The following is a 15237-nucleotide window of genomic DNA, read 5'->3' as shown; positions in this document are numbered from 1 at the left end:
ATTATATTTTTAGGCACTCGGGCAGAAAGAGATGGGGGCAAAGAAGACGAGGCCCCCGCAAGTGCGACCCCACAGTTCTGACCTGGGCTGGGGCTCGGGGCGGGGTGGGGGGGGGGGCGAGCCAAACCGCTGTGGGCCTCAGTGCTCCCATCTGTGAAACTGGGACGATACCCGTGCCCAGCTCACAGGGTTTGTGACAATTCAGTGAGATGGCTCCTACAAGGGGCTTGTCTCCACACCTGCTACACGGTAGGCACTCACGACATGTCGGCCGTTAGTGCTTCAAAGCAAAGGGGCTACAGCGGGGGTCAGTGAGAAGCTGGCAGGCTGGGGTGAGTGGATTGGAGGCGGAGCCGGGGAAGCCTTGACTTTCTCACGGGAACGCTGGACTTCTTCTGTCAAGGCTCAAGAGGGCTGTTAGAGGGTCCAGGGAGAGACTCGAAGTTGACCCACAGGAGAGGAAGGGGTCCAGGACGTGCCCAGGGTTCATTGATCACACAGTGAAGAGTAGGAGGCGGGTAAGATGACACCTTAAAGTCAAAGGCCCTGAGCCAGAAGGGCTGAGGGGGTAGCTTCTGGAGATTTGGAAAGAGACTCAGCTGGAGGTACTGCTTTGGGCATCATCAATACCACGGGAGGAGTTGAGGCAAAGAGTGGAAGAGTGTGGAGAATGAGGGTCAAGGACGGAGATGTGGAAGACACGAATATTTAAGTGGCCAGTAGAAGAAGAGAGGTCCTGGAGAAAGGACACCAGGAGGAGGGACCAGAGAGGCAGGGATGGACCAGGAGAGAGCAGGAGCACAGAAGCCAGGAGACTGGCTCCAAAAGTAGAAATACATCAGACAACCCTGTGGCCGGTGAACGGGTGGATGGATGGCTGGGCGGATAGAAAGATGGGTGGGTAGATGGTTGGGTAGGTGGTGGAAGGAAGGAAGGAAGGAAGGAAGGAAGGAAGGAAGGGTGGGTGAAGGACGAATGCGTAGATGGTTGGGTAGGTGGTGGAAGGAAGGAAGGAAGGAAGGAAGGAAGGAAGGGTGGGTGAAGGACGAATGCGTAGATGGTTGGGTAGGTGGTGGAAGGAAGGAAGGAAGGAAGGAAGGAAGGAAGGGTGGGTGGAAGGACGAATGCGTAGATGGTTGGGTAGGTGGTGGAAGGAAGGAAGGAAGGAAGGAAGGAAGGAAGGAAGGAAGGAAGGGTGGGTGGAAGGACGAATGCGTAGATGGTTGGGTAGGTGGTGGAAGGAAGGAAGGAAGGAAGGAAGGAAGGAAGGAAGGGTGGGTGGAAGGACGAATGCGTAGATGGTTGGGTAGGTGGTGGAAGGAAGGAAGGAAGGAAGGAAGGAAGGAAGGAAGGAAGGGTGGGTGGAAGGACGAATGCGTAGATGGTTGGGTAGGTGGTGGAAGGAAGGAAGGAAGGAAGGAAGGAAGGAAGGAAGGGTGGGTGAAGGACGAATGCGTAGATGGTTGGGTAGGTGATGGAAGGAAGGAAGGAAGGAAGGAAGGAAGGAAGGAAGGAAGGAAGGGTGGGTGGAAGGACGAATGCGTAGATGGTTGGGTAGGTGGTGGAAGGAAGGATGGATGGATGGGTGGGTGGACACAGAGATGGTCATTGTCAAAAACTATGTGGCAATCCCACGAAAAGGGGGCTAGCGTTGGCTACGTGGAGGTCACTGATGCCCTCAGAGCGGTGTCGGGACCCAGATGGCGTTTTTTTTTTGGGAAATGACTAGTGCCGGAGAGTGGAGACAGCAAGTGGAGACTGCTCGGCTATGGAGGGCAGAAAAGACAGGTGTTTAGGGGGGGCGTGTGGTGCAGGTTTTGGTTCTGCTGAAGCATAGAGGAGCCTTGAGGGTGTTGATGTGCCCGTGGCGCACCTAGTAGGGAGGCGAGAGCAGAGGCCCAGGGAGAAAGGGGGGCTGCCCGGTGGGGTGGGTAAGAAGGCAGGCGCAGACTGATCTGGGAGCAAATGCACGGTGCGGGGAGGAGGGCGGGACACGCCTAGCTGTCCCGAGGCCGCCGGACGCCCCCGAGCTCAGAAGAAACTCAGTCTTTCCGGAGCTCGCTGCTCCCCTGTGGCAGAAAGAGCGTTCGGGCGGGCTCACCTGGACGCCTCTCTCCCCACGCCGTTCGGCACACAGATGTGCTCCTGGCCCCGCCGGCTCCTCGCTTCCGGCGTCTTCGGGAAACTCTCTTCATAAGCGTCTTCAAAGAATACAGTGCGTGCACGCGAGCGCGGCCTGATCTCGTTTAAAGCCTCGGTCGGGAAGACTGAGCCGTGTGGACGCGTAACGGAAAGAAACGTTCGCTTCTTAACGTGGGGGGAACCGTCGGCGGCGTGACGGGCGCCGCCGACACGGAGGAGTTCTTTCTCCCGCCAGCTCCGTCCTCGCTCGCTGCACTTAACTCCCATGGAAACACTTGCGCTGCACACCCCGGGTCGGCCCTGACGCGAATCTTCTGGGGGGAGAAGTGAGCTGAACTTGCTGCAGCGTGACTGACGGGATGTGGGAACACGCGCTCCCCCCTTTAAAAGAGAGGGAGGAAGGAACGCTGGCCTAGTCTCACACTCTCACGGCTCGCCATCGGCGGAGCCGCGAAGCCCCAGCTTGGCGAGGCCGGGGCTGACGTCTTGGAAGAGGCGAGCCCCGCTGGCTCAAAGGGGACTGGCGACGGACATCACAAGGGTTTGAAACCCTGCCTCGGAGCCTGCAGAGGCAACGTTTCCTCCCCGGAATTCACGCAGACCCACACTGTGGGATCCCCACTAAAAAGCTTCGGGGACGTTGCCAACTGCCATCTCTTTTCACTGAAAACAAGCCTGAAAAGAGGAAGGAAACGCGGAGAGAAAGCAGCGTTTATGGCCCCGCAGCGCGATGGCAAAGTGAGACACCCCTGAGCTGCCCTCAGTGACGCGAGCCCCCGCGGACACCTTAGCCGGCTCTGGAGACCAGGGCAAGGGCGTTTCTGGACGGAGGTGGGCGTCTTAAGCCTGCGTCTGAAGGCGCGAACAGGGACGTCCCGGGCCGGGGAGCCTGCGTGTCAAGCCCACGGAAGGAGTGAGGGCGCCCGCGGATGTGGGCCCCGGAAACTCACCTGGAAGTTCAAACAGCCCATCCCCCATCGAAGAACGGCTCCGCTCTGGCCCAGGGCGCCGTGTGATGACAGCAACTTGGGGTGAGGGGTTGCGGAGCCCTCCCCTGGTGCCCGGGGTCTGGCCTCAGCTACCCCTGGGCCGGGAAGGACCAGCAAGGCCGGGCACGTGGGATCTCGAGAGGGGGCGTCTTCCGAGGACCCTGGGTGTCCCCGCGAAACTGAGGAAGGGCCAGGTGTGGTCACAGTCCCCGCCTGCGCGCCCTGGGCGCACGGTGTGTGGATGCCACTGGGCGGGGCCGACGCAAGGGACCGCAAGGGGCCGGGCCTCCGGAAGCGGCTTCGAGCGCCTGCCGTGTGAGGTACAGGGATTAAGTGCCAAGGAATGGGGCAGAGGAGCCGGGAGCCAGGCTGCCGGGCGCTAGGGGAGGCCGCCTGCCAGCTGCTCACCGCCCGCCGGGTCCTCGCAAGGCCGTCCGTGCAGGTGCGTGCCCTCGAGGGAAGTGGGCGACCCCGTGACACCGATCTAACCCCAGCCTCCAGGCGAGCCAGGGAATCCTCACAGGTTCCCCGGGAGACGGAGAGGAACAGCGGAATCCGCCCCCAGCCCCATGTGGCCCCCAGCTCGCGGGTCAGGGTCTCTGTACCCCGAATGGCGGTTCGTCCTGCCCCGTCCCCCACCCCCCCCCCCATCTGCACATTGCTCCTCAAGCTTCCAGCATCTTCCGCCAAGAACGCCCGCTCCCTCCGGCTCTGGGATTCCAGACCCAACAGGGAAAAGCCCAGCAGCTGCATCTTGTTGGGGGCTCACCTGTGTCCCCAGCAAAATCTCCATGTCCCTGCTCCTCGTGTGACCTTGGCTGGTGTCCCTGTGAGGGGACGTGTGCAGACACACACGCGTGCAGGGGGTGTCGTGGGAGGGGACACCGCGAGTGGGCGGCCACACGGCGGCCCCGAGACAGGCCTGGAACACCATCGGCCGCAGCCTCTGGAGGACCCCCCCCACCCCAGCCCCCCCCGGATCCCACACCTCCCGCCTCCGCTCTGCGGGACACGAACCTCTGCCGTGCTGGCGGCTGCCCCAGAGCCCTGGCCGCCACCGCGCAGAGGGGACCCGCCAAGTGAGGGCCCCGAGACAGATATCGTGGGGGAGGCTGGGCCTGGAATCTAGGGGCGAATCCCGCTACGGAGCTCGCTGCCCCTGTGTCCCACCCTCTCCTGGACCAGGGGCCCTGTGTCGCTCCCCCGGGGCCCCCTCCCTGGACCAGGGCCCCCGTGTCGCTCCCCCGGGGCCCCCTCCCGCTGGAGACCCTGCCCGGCCTCATCCTCTGGGTGCTGCAGAGGGGACGCAACGCACTGGAGGGCGGTGGCCAGGATAGAGCCCGTCTGCACGGCTGGCTCCTCACCTGCCGAGGCCCAGACCTTGGGGTCCGCACAGACCCCGCCTCCCAGGAGCCGTGTCCGCCCTGCCCCGTGGTGACCGAGGCCACAGGGCTGACCCCGCAGGAGCCGCGGCTGCCCCCCTCACCGCCCCCAGGTGGCGCTGCAGGACCTCCGCCCGGGGAAACCAGGTTCCACAGCTTCCCTCCTGTGCCCCCAGGGCATCTCAGGTCCCGCCTCGAGGACACAGAGTGCCATCAGGTCTTGTCCGCACGGGCGCCTCCTCCAGGAGCCAAATAATGCACACGCAAGACATGCCACACTCACTCCGTGTGCACACACACATCCACTGTTAACCCGGTGCCCGAGGTCGGGTTCCGCCTGCCAGCCCCCGGTCCTCAGTGGTGACCAGCGATTGTCCCCCCAAATGAGGACTGCTGGGACTCGCACAGCGATAAGTGTCAGCGACTGGGGCTCTGCCGCGGATGGAGCGTCAAGGTGTCCATCACCCTTGGCCGCGGGGACTCGTCCTGCGCGCCTCCCCCCCGCGCCCCCGGCAGGGACAATCTAGCTGCTGCCTGACGCAGGTGGGGACAGGAGCCCTTAGAAGCCGGCTGCGGCGTGGCTGAGAAGCCCATTCTGCATCCTCACATCCACGTGAGAGCCGCCTCTGCGACCTCCGGGAGTGCACCCCCGTGAGGCTCCTAATGCTCCCCCCCGTGGGCGGGGTGACCCGGACGTGAGGGGCAGGGCGGCCCGGCAGCTTCTGGGGCACAGCGCCCGCCACCCTCGTGCCTCCAAGTCGCCGGAGGGCGGAGGGCTGGGCTCCGTGGGCTGCACCGCCACGTGGAGGAGCAGACGTGTCCCCCCTCCCGGGGCAGGGCCTGGTGGCCCTTGATGGGGTGTACCCGGTCCCCTAAACGCCCACACCTGCCCCCTGCTCTCTCCTTCTCCCGGCTCGGGGCTCGCCTGGGCCAACCTGGAGCCAAAGCGACTGCGCTGGTACCAGACCTTGAAAGAGGTTTCCACTCTGCCTATGGGGATGCCCCCCCCCCCCCGACTCTACAGCATCTGGGGACTCTGGCCCCCCCACTCAGCAGATCTGGGGACGCTGGCCCCCCCGCTCAGCAGCATCTGGGGACGCTGGCCCCCCCCGCTCAGCGGCATCTGGGGACTCTGGCCCCCCCGCTCAGCGGCATCTGGGGATACTGGCCCCCCCGCTCAGCAGCATCTGGGGATGCTAGCCCCCCCGCTCAGCAGCATCTGGGGACTCTGGCCCCCCCACTCTGCAGCATCTGGGGACACTGGCCCCCCCGCTCAGCGGCATCTGGGGACTCTGGCCCCCCCGCTCAGCGGCATCTGGGGACGCTGGCCCCCCCCTGCTCAGCGGCATCTGGGGACTCTGGCCCCCCCCGCTCAGCGGCATCTGGGGACTCTGGCCCCCCCTGCTCAGCGGCATCTGGGGACTCTGGCCCCCCCCGCTCAGCGGCATCTGGGGACGCTGGCCCCCCCGCTCAGCGGCATCTGGGGACGCTGGCCCCCCCCGCTCAGCGGCATCTGGGGACGCTGGCCCCCCCCGCTCAGCGGCATCTGGGGACGCTGGCCCCCCCCGCTCAGCGGCATCTGGGGACGCTGGCCCCCCCCGCTCAGCGGCATCTGGGGACGCTGGCCCCCCCGCTCAGCGGCATCTGGGGACGCTGGCCCCCCCCGCTCAGCGGCATCTGGGGACGCTGGCCCCCCCCGCTCAGCGGCATCTGAGGACGCTGGCCCCCCCCGCTCAGCGGCATCTGGGGACTCTGGCCCCCCCGCTCAGCGGCATCTGAGGACACTTGTCCCCCCGCTCAGCAGCATCTGGGGACGCTGGCCCCCCCGCTCAGCAGCATCTGGGGACGCTGGCCCCCCCGCTCAGCGGCATCTGGGGACGCTGGCCCCCCCGCTCAGCGGCATCTGGGAACACTGGCCCCCCCGCTCAGCAGCATCTGGAGACGCTTGTCCCCCCGCTCAGCAGCATCTGGGGACGCTGGCCCCCCCGCTCAGCAGCATCTGGGGACTCTGGCCCCCCCGCTCAGCGGCATCTGGGGACACTGGCCCCCCCACTCAGCAGCATCTGGGGATGCTAGCCCCCCCGCTCAGCAGCATCTGGGGACTCTGGCCCCCCCGCTCAGCGGCATCTGAGGACACTGGCCCCCCCGCTCAGCGGCATCTGGGGACTCTGGCCCCCCCCGCTCAGCGGCATCTGGGGACGCTGGCCCCCCCGCTCAGCGGCATCTGGGGACGCTGGCCCCCCCCGCTCAGCGGCATCTGGGGACGCTGGCCCCCCCCGCTCAGCGGCATCTGGGGACGCTGGCCCCCCCCCGCTCAGCGGCATCTGGGGACGCTGCCCCCCCCGCTCAGCGGCATCTGGGGACGCTGGCCCCCCCCGCTCAGCGGCATCTGGGGACGCTGGCCCCCCCCGCTCAGCGGCATCTGGGGACGCTGGCCCCCCCCGCTCAGCGGCATCTGAGGACGCTGGCCCCCCCCCGCTCAGCGGCATCTGGGGACTCTGGCCCCCCCGCTCAGCGGCATCTGAGGACACTTGTCCCCCCGCTCAGCAGCATTGGGGACGCTGGCCCCCCCGCTCAGCGGCATCTGGGGACGCTGGCCCCCCCGCTCAGCGGCATCTGGGGACGCTGGCCCCCCCGCTCAGCGGCATCTGGGAACACTGGCCCCCCCGCTCAGCAGCATCTGGAGACGCTTGTCCCCCCGCTCAGCAGCATCTGGGGACGCTGGCCCCCCCGCTCAGCGGCATCTGGGGACTCTGGCCCCCCCGCTCAGCGGCATCTGGGGACACTGGCCCCCCCACTCAGCAGCATCTGGGGATGCTAGCCCCCCCGCTCAGCAGCATCTGGGGACTCTGGCCCCCCCACTCAGCGGCATCTGAGGACACTGGCCCCCCCGCTCAGCGGCATCTGGGGACGCTGGCCCCCCCCGCTCAGCAGCATCTGGGGACGCTGGTCCCCCCTCTCAGCAGCATCTGGGGACGGCCCCCACTGACTCTGCAACGTCTCTGCCCCAAGTGGTGAGGGTCCAGACAGAGGCCTCCACTCCACCCTTGCTGGCCACCACAACCCAGTCCCCGTCCTTGTCCTGCTGTCCCCCCGTCTCCCAGCCCGGTCCCCATCCCACCCCACCGCAGCCGCCCAGCCCTGATGGAGAATCAGGAGCAGGGGGGCATCCGAGTGAGCTCACAGACCGGCCTTGATGGATGGAGCCCAGGCTTCCTGCCGGTCTCGTGAATACCCTGCCTGCTCCCCTCGGCCCCGTACAGCTTTGCTGTGGGGCTGGCATTTTGGGGGTCTTCTGGAGGGAGAAACGGGCATCTGGCAGCAGCCGGGACAGCCCGATGGGGACACGACTGTGTGGGTCCCTGGACCCTGCCCCCTGGAGCCAGATCCTGCTGCTGGGGAGGGGGGGCGGCCGTCAGGGCTGAGAGACTCTGGGACCCACTTCTCCCTGCACCCTGGCCTTTGTGTTCTGCTTAGCTCTGTATCCACATGGTCCTCCCTGCCCTGTGTCCCTGGTCCTTCCTGCCCTGTGTCCCTGGTCCTCCTCACCCTGTGTCCCTCATCTTCCCCGCCCTGTGTCCCTTGGTCCTCCCCACCCTAGTCCTTCCTGCCCTGTGTCCCTGGTCCTTCCTGCCCTGTGTCCCTGATCCTCCCTGCCCTGTGTTCCTAGTCCTCCCCACCCTAGTCCTTCATGCCCTGTGTCTCTGGTCCTCCCCACCCTAGTCCTCCCTGCCCTGTGTCCCTGGTCCTCCCCACCCTAGTCCTCCCTGCCATGTGTCCCTGGTCCTCCCCATCCTAGTCCTCCCCGCCCTCTGTCCCTCGTCCTCCCCGCCCTGTGTCCCTGGTCCTCCCCACCCTAGTCCTCCCTGCCCTGTGTCCCTCGTCCTCCCTGCCCCGTGTCCGTCCTTCCCGCTCTGTGTCCTTGGTCCTCCCCACCCTAGTCCTTCCCGCCCTGTGTCCCTCGTCCTCCCCGCCCTGTGTCCCTGGTCCTTCCCGCCCTACGCACGTGGTGTTCCTCAGGACACAGACTCAGGGCCCCTCCCGTGGGGGAAGGTTTTGCACAATAGTCGCTCCGCAAGTGAGAAGTTAAATGAAATACGAGTTACTTTCGTGACGTGCAGATGTGGGGAAGGGTCTTGACCTCCCAGGAAGCCAGAAGGTGGGTGCCGGGCTGGAGGCCTTGTTCCCGCCAGCCCCTCGCCCGTGACCGTGGCGGGCAGACACCGCGCGAGGCCCGAGTGCGGACAGAGGCCGTGAGGCGCCGGGACTGTGACCGCCCTCCACCCCCTGCCCCCCGCCGGCGGCGCTGGGCGCTCGGGGTCCGTGCGTCGGTGCGAAGGGCCCGCGCCGCGAGATGGAAGGGAGGGGCTCCTGGGAGGGGGCCCGTCGGGCTGCAGAGGTGTCCACTTCCCGCCCGCGGGGGACGTGCTCCCTTTCTCAGGGGCTTTTATGGGGCTTTCCCTCTCGTCTTCAAGAGGGCAAAGCAGCCGGGAGACAGGAGGAGGGGGAGGGATGAGGGGAGCCCCGCCAGCCAACCGCTTCTGACAGCCGCCCGTCTCCACGTAGGGAGGGTGACTTTCCCGTTCGGACATCACATCAGGTAAGAGGAAGTTGAGACTCAAGGAACGATAATAGTCGCGCGTGCCCCGCTGTGGGCGGCTGGGGCTCTGGGAAGACTTGGCCAGGGAGGGGATCCCTCGGGGACGCCGGTGGGCCGAGGGGACCTGCAGGGCTGGGGGGGGGGTAGTGCTCCCAGCCCCTGCCAGCTGGCGGGCCTTGGGCTCAGCGTCCTTGACGCTAAGAGGGAGGGAGCACCCAGCTCGCAGGTGCACGTGGCCCATCAGGCCCCAGCCCGGAACACTTGAGTCACTTTGAAGAGACAGAGGCTGAAGGTGCCAGCGCCACTTAATCCTGAGAAGACAGTGGTTGCATCACCAAGGGACAAGGGACAGGAGAAGGGATTTCACGGGGCGATGTGCAGGTGGCCCGGCTCGATCTCCTCGTGAGCTGACGGCCCCCCCGGCGAAACCCTCGCCTCAGGTCTGCCTGGCACGGTGCCCGTCCTCAGGCAGCCCCGCGGCAGGCACAGCCGGACGGGTCGACACCTGCCACAGGAACCCGGGGAGAATATGCGTGGTTCCGGGATCAGGCACGCCCGGGCCCCGCCCAGCCCCTCGGTGGGACAGAGGGACCCGTCAACGGAGGTTAGGTTGTGCGCTGGAGGGAATTCTCGCTGCACACCAGGGGCCGCTTCCTGGGCGTCAGGGTCACGCACGGAGGTTTTGTGGGTGTGACTGCTGTGTCGAAATTCTCTCGGGCGTTACAGCTCCAACCGCGTCTATGGAAGGGCTAACAAAGAGGGAGACCGAGGCACAGTGGCAGGAAGCGTGTGTCCCAAGCTCACACCGGGATTTTCAAATCTGGCCGGTGCCCAGTGGGTCTGGGTCCGTGTCTCCCGCCTGCCCACGGCGAGTACGTTGGTTCTGCAGGGCTGTCTTGTTTTTTAATCTGACGCTCGTTTTTATCTAACGGTGCCCGAAGCCTTCACGAAAGGCCACTAAGACATCAAAAACAGCGTTCACTCAACTCAACAGATCGTGAGCAAAAAAATACACGCGTGTGAAGGCTAATTGTTGAGCCATAAATCTTAGGCTGCTGCTGCCTCTTAACGAGGATGTGCTGTGCTCATGGCAGAGGCATGAAGCGGGCACGCGCCTCCCGCTGCCAGCTGCCCGCAGACACGCAGCACCCACACCCCGCCCCGCGGTACAGACGTGTCAGCGGGCCCTGCACGGCCCACGGCCACGTTGTCCCATGGCCACGTTGTCATTTGCTCCTTCCGGGGACTGCGGAAAACAAACTGCCTCTTTCTAAAGAAAGAAGTGACCAGCCAGAGGGTGTGGGGCCCTAGCCGCTCCTGGGGCTACGTGGTGTCCTTCCCCCAGGTCGTGGCCGCCCGGCCCTCCCCCCATCCGCCCACGCACACCAACCTCCCAGACCCAACAACCTCATTCAACACACCAGCGGCCCTTCCGAAGCCAGGAAGTTTGCTCTCTGTCCGCTTCTATTTCGGGAGCTTGGACTCGGCCCTGGAATTTTACAAGCCTGGGAGGAACTGGCCGGGCCTTGGCACTTTCCTCTGCCCCCCACAAGTCCCCGTCCTCTGCGTCCCCAGACTCCGCGAGGCTGGCTTTCCCAGGCTGGCCGCGGGGCAGCGCGGGCAGCCGCAGAGGCCCCGTGCAGGGAGCTAAGGCGCGATCCCTCAACCGCAGGGTCTCTTAGCTGATGTTAGGGCAAAATAAAGTGACTGTAAAGGTAAACTGCCCGTGACGCTCTGTGACCCGGCTCCCGGCGGGCGCGCGGTTTCCAAGGGCGCCAGTTCCCCCGCCGGCGTGTGGGACAGAGCCGGTGGCCCGGAGCAGGTGCTTGGCGAAGGTGGAGGGAGCGAGGGAGGGAGGGGGCCAGTCGCAGCTGCCCGTCCTCAGACACAGAGGACACGGGGAGAGAATGGGTGGCTCCCAGCAAACCATCCCTTCCGCCAAGCCTTAGGGACAAAAGTCTGCCACCCGCTGACGGAGATAAGTGTGCCGTCCTCACGTTCCTCCCATTCCTGCTTTAATTCTGGAAGTCCCGACAAGGGAAAGACATGAGGGAGAACCTGTGCTCCCTCCCGGGACGCGGCTGCTGTGGGTGACCCACTCTCGTCGGGTCCCTGCAGCCAAGTCAGGGACGTCTAACGGCAGAGTCCCCGTGCACACCACACGAACAGAAACCATGCATTCGAGTGACCCCAGGCTCACCTGACTGATCTGTGAATGGCAAGAATCATTGATTAGCAAAGCTCAGTATTCTCGAATCCTTGTCTGGGTCCAGATACCCCTGGCCTGGGGGCAGATACCCCTCATCTGGGGGTCGATAACCCTCATCTGGGACAGATACCCCTCGTCTGGGGGCAGATACCCCTCATCTGGGGCAGATACCCCTCGTCTGGGGGCAGATACCCCTCATCTGGGGCAGATACCCCTCGTCTGGGGCAGATAACCCTCGTCTGGGGGCAGATACCCCTCGTCTGGGGCAGATACCCCTCATCTGGGGCAGATATCCCTCGTCTGGGGGCAGATATCCCTCATCTGGGGGCAGAGACCCCTCGTCTGGGGCAGATACCCCTCGTCTGGGGCAGATATCCCTCGTCTGGGGCAGAGACCCCTCGTCTGGGGCAGATACCCCTCGTCTGGGGCAGATATCCCTCGTCTGGGGGCAGATACCTCTCATCTGGGGGCAGAAAGCCCTCATCTGGGGGCAGATACCCCTCGTCTGGGGCAGATACCCCTCATCTGGGGGCAGATAACCATCATCTCAGGGCAGATACCCCTCGTCTGGGGCAGATACCCCTCATCTGAGGCAGATACCCCTCGTCTGGGGCAGATACCCCTCGTCTGGAGGCAGATAACCATCATCTCAGGGCAGATACCCCTCGTCTGGGGCAGATACCCCTCATCTGGGGCAGATAACCCTCGTCTGGGGCAGATAACTGTCATCTGGGGCAGATACCCCTCATCTGGGGCAGATAACCATCATCTCGGGGCAGATACCCCCCGTCTGGGGCAGATACCCCTTGTCTGGGGCAGATAACCGTCGTCTGGGTCAGATAACCGTCGTCTGGGTCAGATACCCCTCATCTGGGGGCAGATACCCCTCGTCTGGGGCAGATACCTGTCGTCTGGGTCAGATAACCGTCGTCTGGGTCAGATACCCCTCGTCTGGGGGCAGATACCCCTCGTCTGGGGCAGATACCTGTCGTCTGGGGCAGATAACCATCGTCTGGGGCAGATACCCCTCGTCTGGGGGCAGATACCCCTCGTCTGGGGCAGATACCCCTCATCTGGGGCAGATAACCCTCGTCTGGGGGCAGTTACCCCTCATCTGGGGCAGATAACTGTCATCTGGGGCAGATACCCCTCATCTGGGGCAGATACCCCTCGTCTGGGGGCAGTTACCCCTCGTCTGGGACAGATAACCATCATCTCGGGGCAGATACCCCCGTCTGGGGCAGATACCCCTCGTCTGGGGCTTCTGTGTGTTGCAGGACACCCGTCTCATCTTTGGCTTCTACTGACCAGAGGCCAGTAAAACAACCAAAACTGTCCAGACATTGCCAAACACCCCCTCGGGGGACAAAAGTGCCCCCAGCTAGAGACCACTGAGCTGGGGGGCACCTGGGTGGCTCAGTCATTTGGGCGTCAGACTCTTGATCTCGGCTCAGGTCATGATCTCACAGTTCCTGAGTTCAAGCCCCGCATCAGGCTCTGTGCTGACAGTGTGATTCTCTCTCTCTCTGTCTCTTAGGATAAACAGACTCAAACCCACTGAGCTAGAGGGATTTACGGAAGAACTTTCACTGATGGGAAGGCAGGGCTTAGGAGGGGCTGCTGTAGCACGAGGCCCCGGGCCAGAGTGCAGGAATCCAGAAGCATCTTTCCTGAAGGCGACAGTCCCTTCAGCAGATGCTGAAGAATGAGTGCTCACCAAATGCAACGGTGCTCAGCAGCCCACACGCCTTGTCCTCGGGGAGAAGAGGGGCACTTCTGCACGGGCCGCTGGCAACACGAACATCAGCTGTGTGTCAGAGCACCGAGCGTCAGCTGTGTGTATGTGGCTATAACCCTGTCATCGCTAGGCCCTCGGACAACACTGCCAGGGGGATTCAGGTGGTCTCGACGGGCCCAGAAGCCATCGGGCCACCCGTGAGGTGGCTGTGGGGCCTGGCGTGGAGCTTCAGCAGCTGCCGGGGCGGCTTCAGGTCCCACCTGGAGCGTGTGACCCTGAGCAGGACGCTTGCAGAGAAGGCGCTTATCGGTGCTGACAGCCTCACCTTCAACCCGGACTCGCTTCTCCCAATTTACCCCTTCTTCCGGCGACCCTCGAGCCTCCGACCTTTTCAGTGTAAAATCCTCCCGTGGAGACGGAGAGCCTTTTGTCAGTGAACAGAAGCCACCGACCGTCCAGGCCGCCGGGCTCGGCCTCGTTCATGTCACCCGCGCTTGTCCCCAGGGCAAGGAAGAGGCGCTCGAGACTCACACGCTGGTGTGACGCTGACCACAGCCAGGAATCGGTCAGCCGGCCTCACCCTTCGGAGCCAGATACAGACCTTTTGTTTAAACTCTTCTTAACAAATTTTAAAGATGTTTTTTATTTATTTTAGAGAGAGAGCGAGCAAGCAGGGGAGGGGCAGTGAGAGAGGGAGACACAGAATCGGAAGCAGCTCCAGGCTCCGAGCTGTCCGCACAGAGCCCCACGCGGGGCTCGAACTCAGAGACCGCGAGATCAAGACCTGAGCCGAAGTCAGACGCTTACCAGCCTGAGTCTCCCAGGCACCCCGGGTAAAGACAATTTTAACGATTCTTGGGATACGCCTCTTTGCCTCTGCTTTCAAGGGCTCGGAAAACTGAGGCTCAATCTCAGAGCACCCAGCTGCTTGCTGAGGAAAACCTTCTAAGGGTCAGGAAGGACACATTCGTCTCTGAAACCGTCATCTGCAGGAAGACAGGAGGCCCTCGCCTCTACTGGATGTGGTAGAGCCAGACGCCTGGCGAACGGGCCCAGCGGTGCCGGCCGGCAGCCGGGGAGTCCGGTTTCTGGGCTCTGAGCACCACACGGTTGAGCGTCAGTGGCGTGCGGGTTATACTGTCACCCGGTGCTGGGCCGACCTTGCCCACCTCGGCCACACCGCCGCCTCCTTTCAAGCCATCTGGGTTGGGGGCAACCAGCCCTCTGTACCCCAACCACCAGCTTCTCGTGATTGTACCATCTTTGGGGGCCACACGTACGGATGCTGAATGGCCCGGCCGACCCACACGTCTCGTTCCAAGCTGTCCAGGACTAATTTTCATGACCGCTCGAGACCTCTTCCTTACTGCCCTCCCTCTCTGTCTACACGCCCTTCACCCACTTTGTCTATACGGCCCTCCCTAATCACTGCCAGGCCAGCGGTTCAGATCTGCATCGCCCTCTTGGGACATATTTGTTGATTCAACAAGAGTTTCTTGAGCACCCACTGTGGGCTAAGTGCTCAGATGAAAAATAAATCAAGTGGCCCTACCTTCTTGGGGAGCCGCCAAGCAGTACTCATAATCGAAGCTTTCCCCTCCTTCCGACCTAGCGTGATGCCATGAAACCTTCAAGGGCACAGCCATTGACTCTGCTTCCAAACTTAAAGACCACCTTACGATGATCACTTACCTTCCCACGTGGCCTAGCTACAGGGAGAGAACTCAGCACACCCCTCCGTAGTTAAGGATTTAACTCTGGTCTATACATCAGCCTCTGTGAGTTTGGTTAATATGAGTCTGCTCCAAGAAACAGAGCCGTTCTGGCTGTGCCGACAGCACATTTCTGGGCTTATGAGACTGGGAGCCAGACGAGGGACCTGTCACAGTCATTGAGAGGAGTCCCCTGGGGGCCTTTCCTAAGCTCATTGCTCTTTGTCACTTGGTACCTCCATAAACTGGTCACAGTGGTGTCCTGACCCTGAGGAAAGAGGACACACGCCTACTGTAGGTAATACTCATGTGCACAAACCCCGGGCCTTCACCCTCTGACGGACTGGACCCGCTCAGACACCATCTGGCATCTACCCCGCGGGGACTCAGGCGGTTTTTGTTTATGAGCAAAGCCTCATAAATCCTGGCTTAGAGCTTTGAAAAAGCCCAGAAGGTTAATTAAAA

Source organism: Panthera tigris, chromosome F3 (assembly GCF_018350195.1).
Source record: "Panthera tigris isolate Pti1 chromosome F3, P.tigris_Pti1_mat1.1, whole genome shotgun sequence".
Classification (NCBI taxonomy): Eukaryota; Metazoa; Chordata; class Mammalia; order Carnivora; family Felidae; genus Panthera; species Panthera tigris.
The sequence above is the reverse complement of the archived record's forward strand: the minus strand, read 5'-3'. Positions refer to the sequence as shown.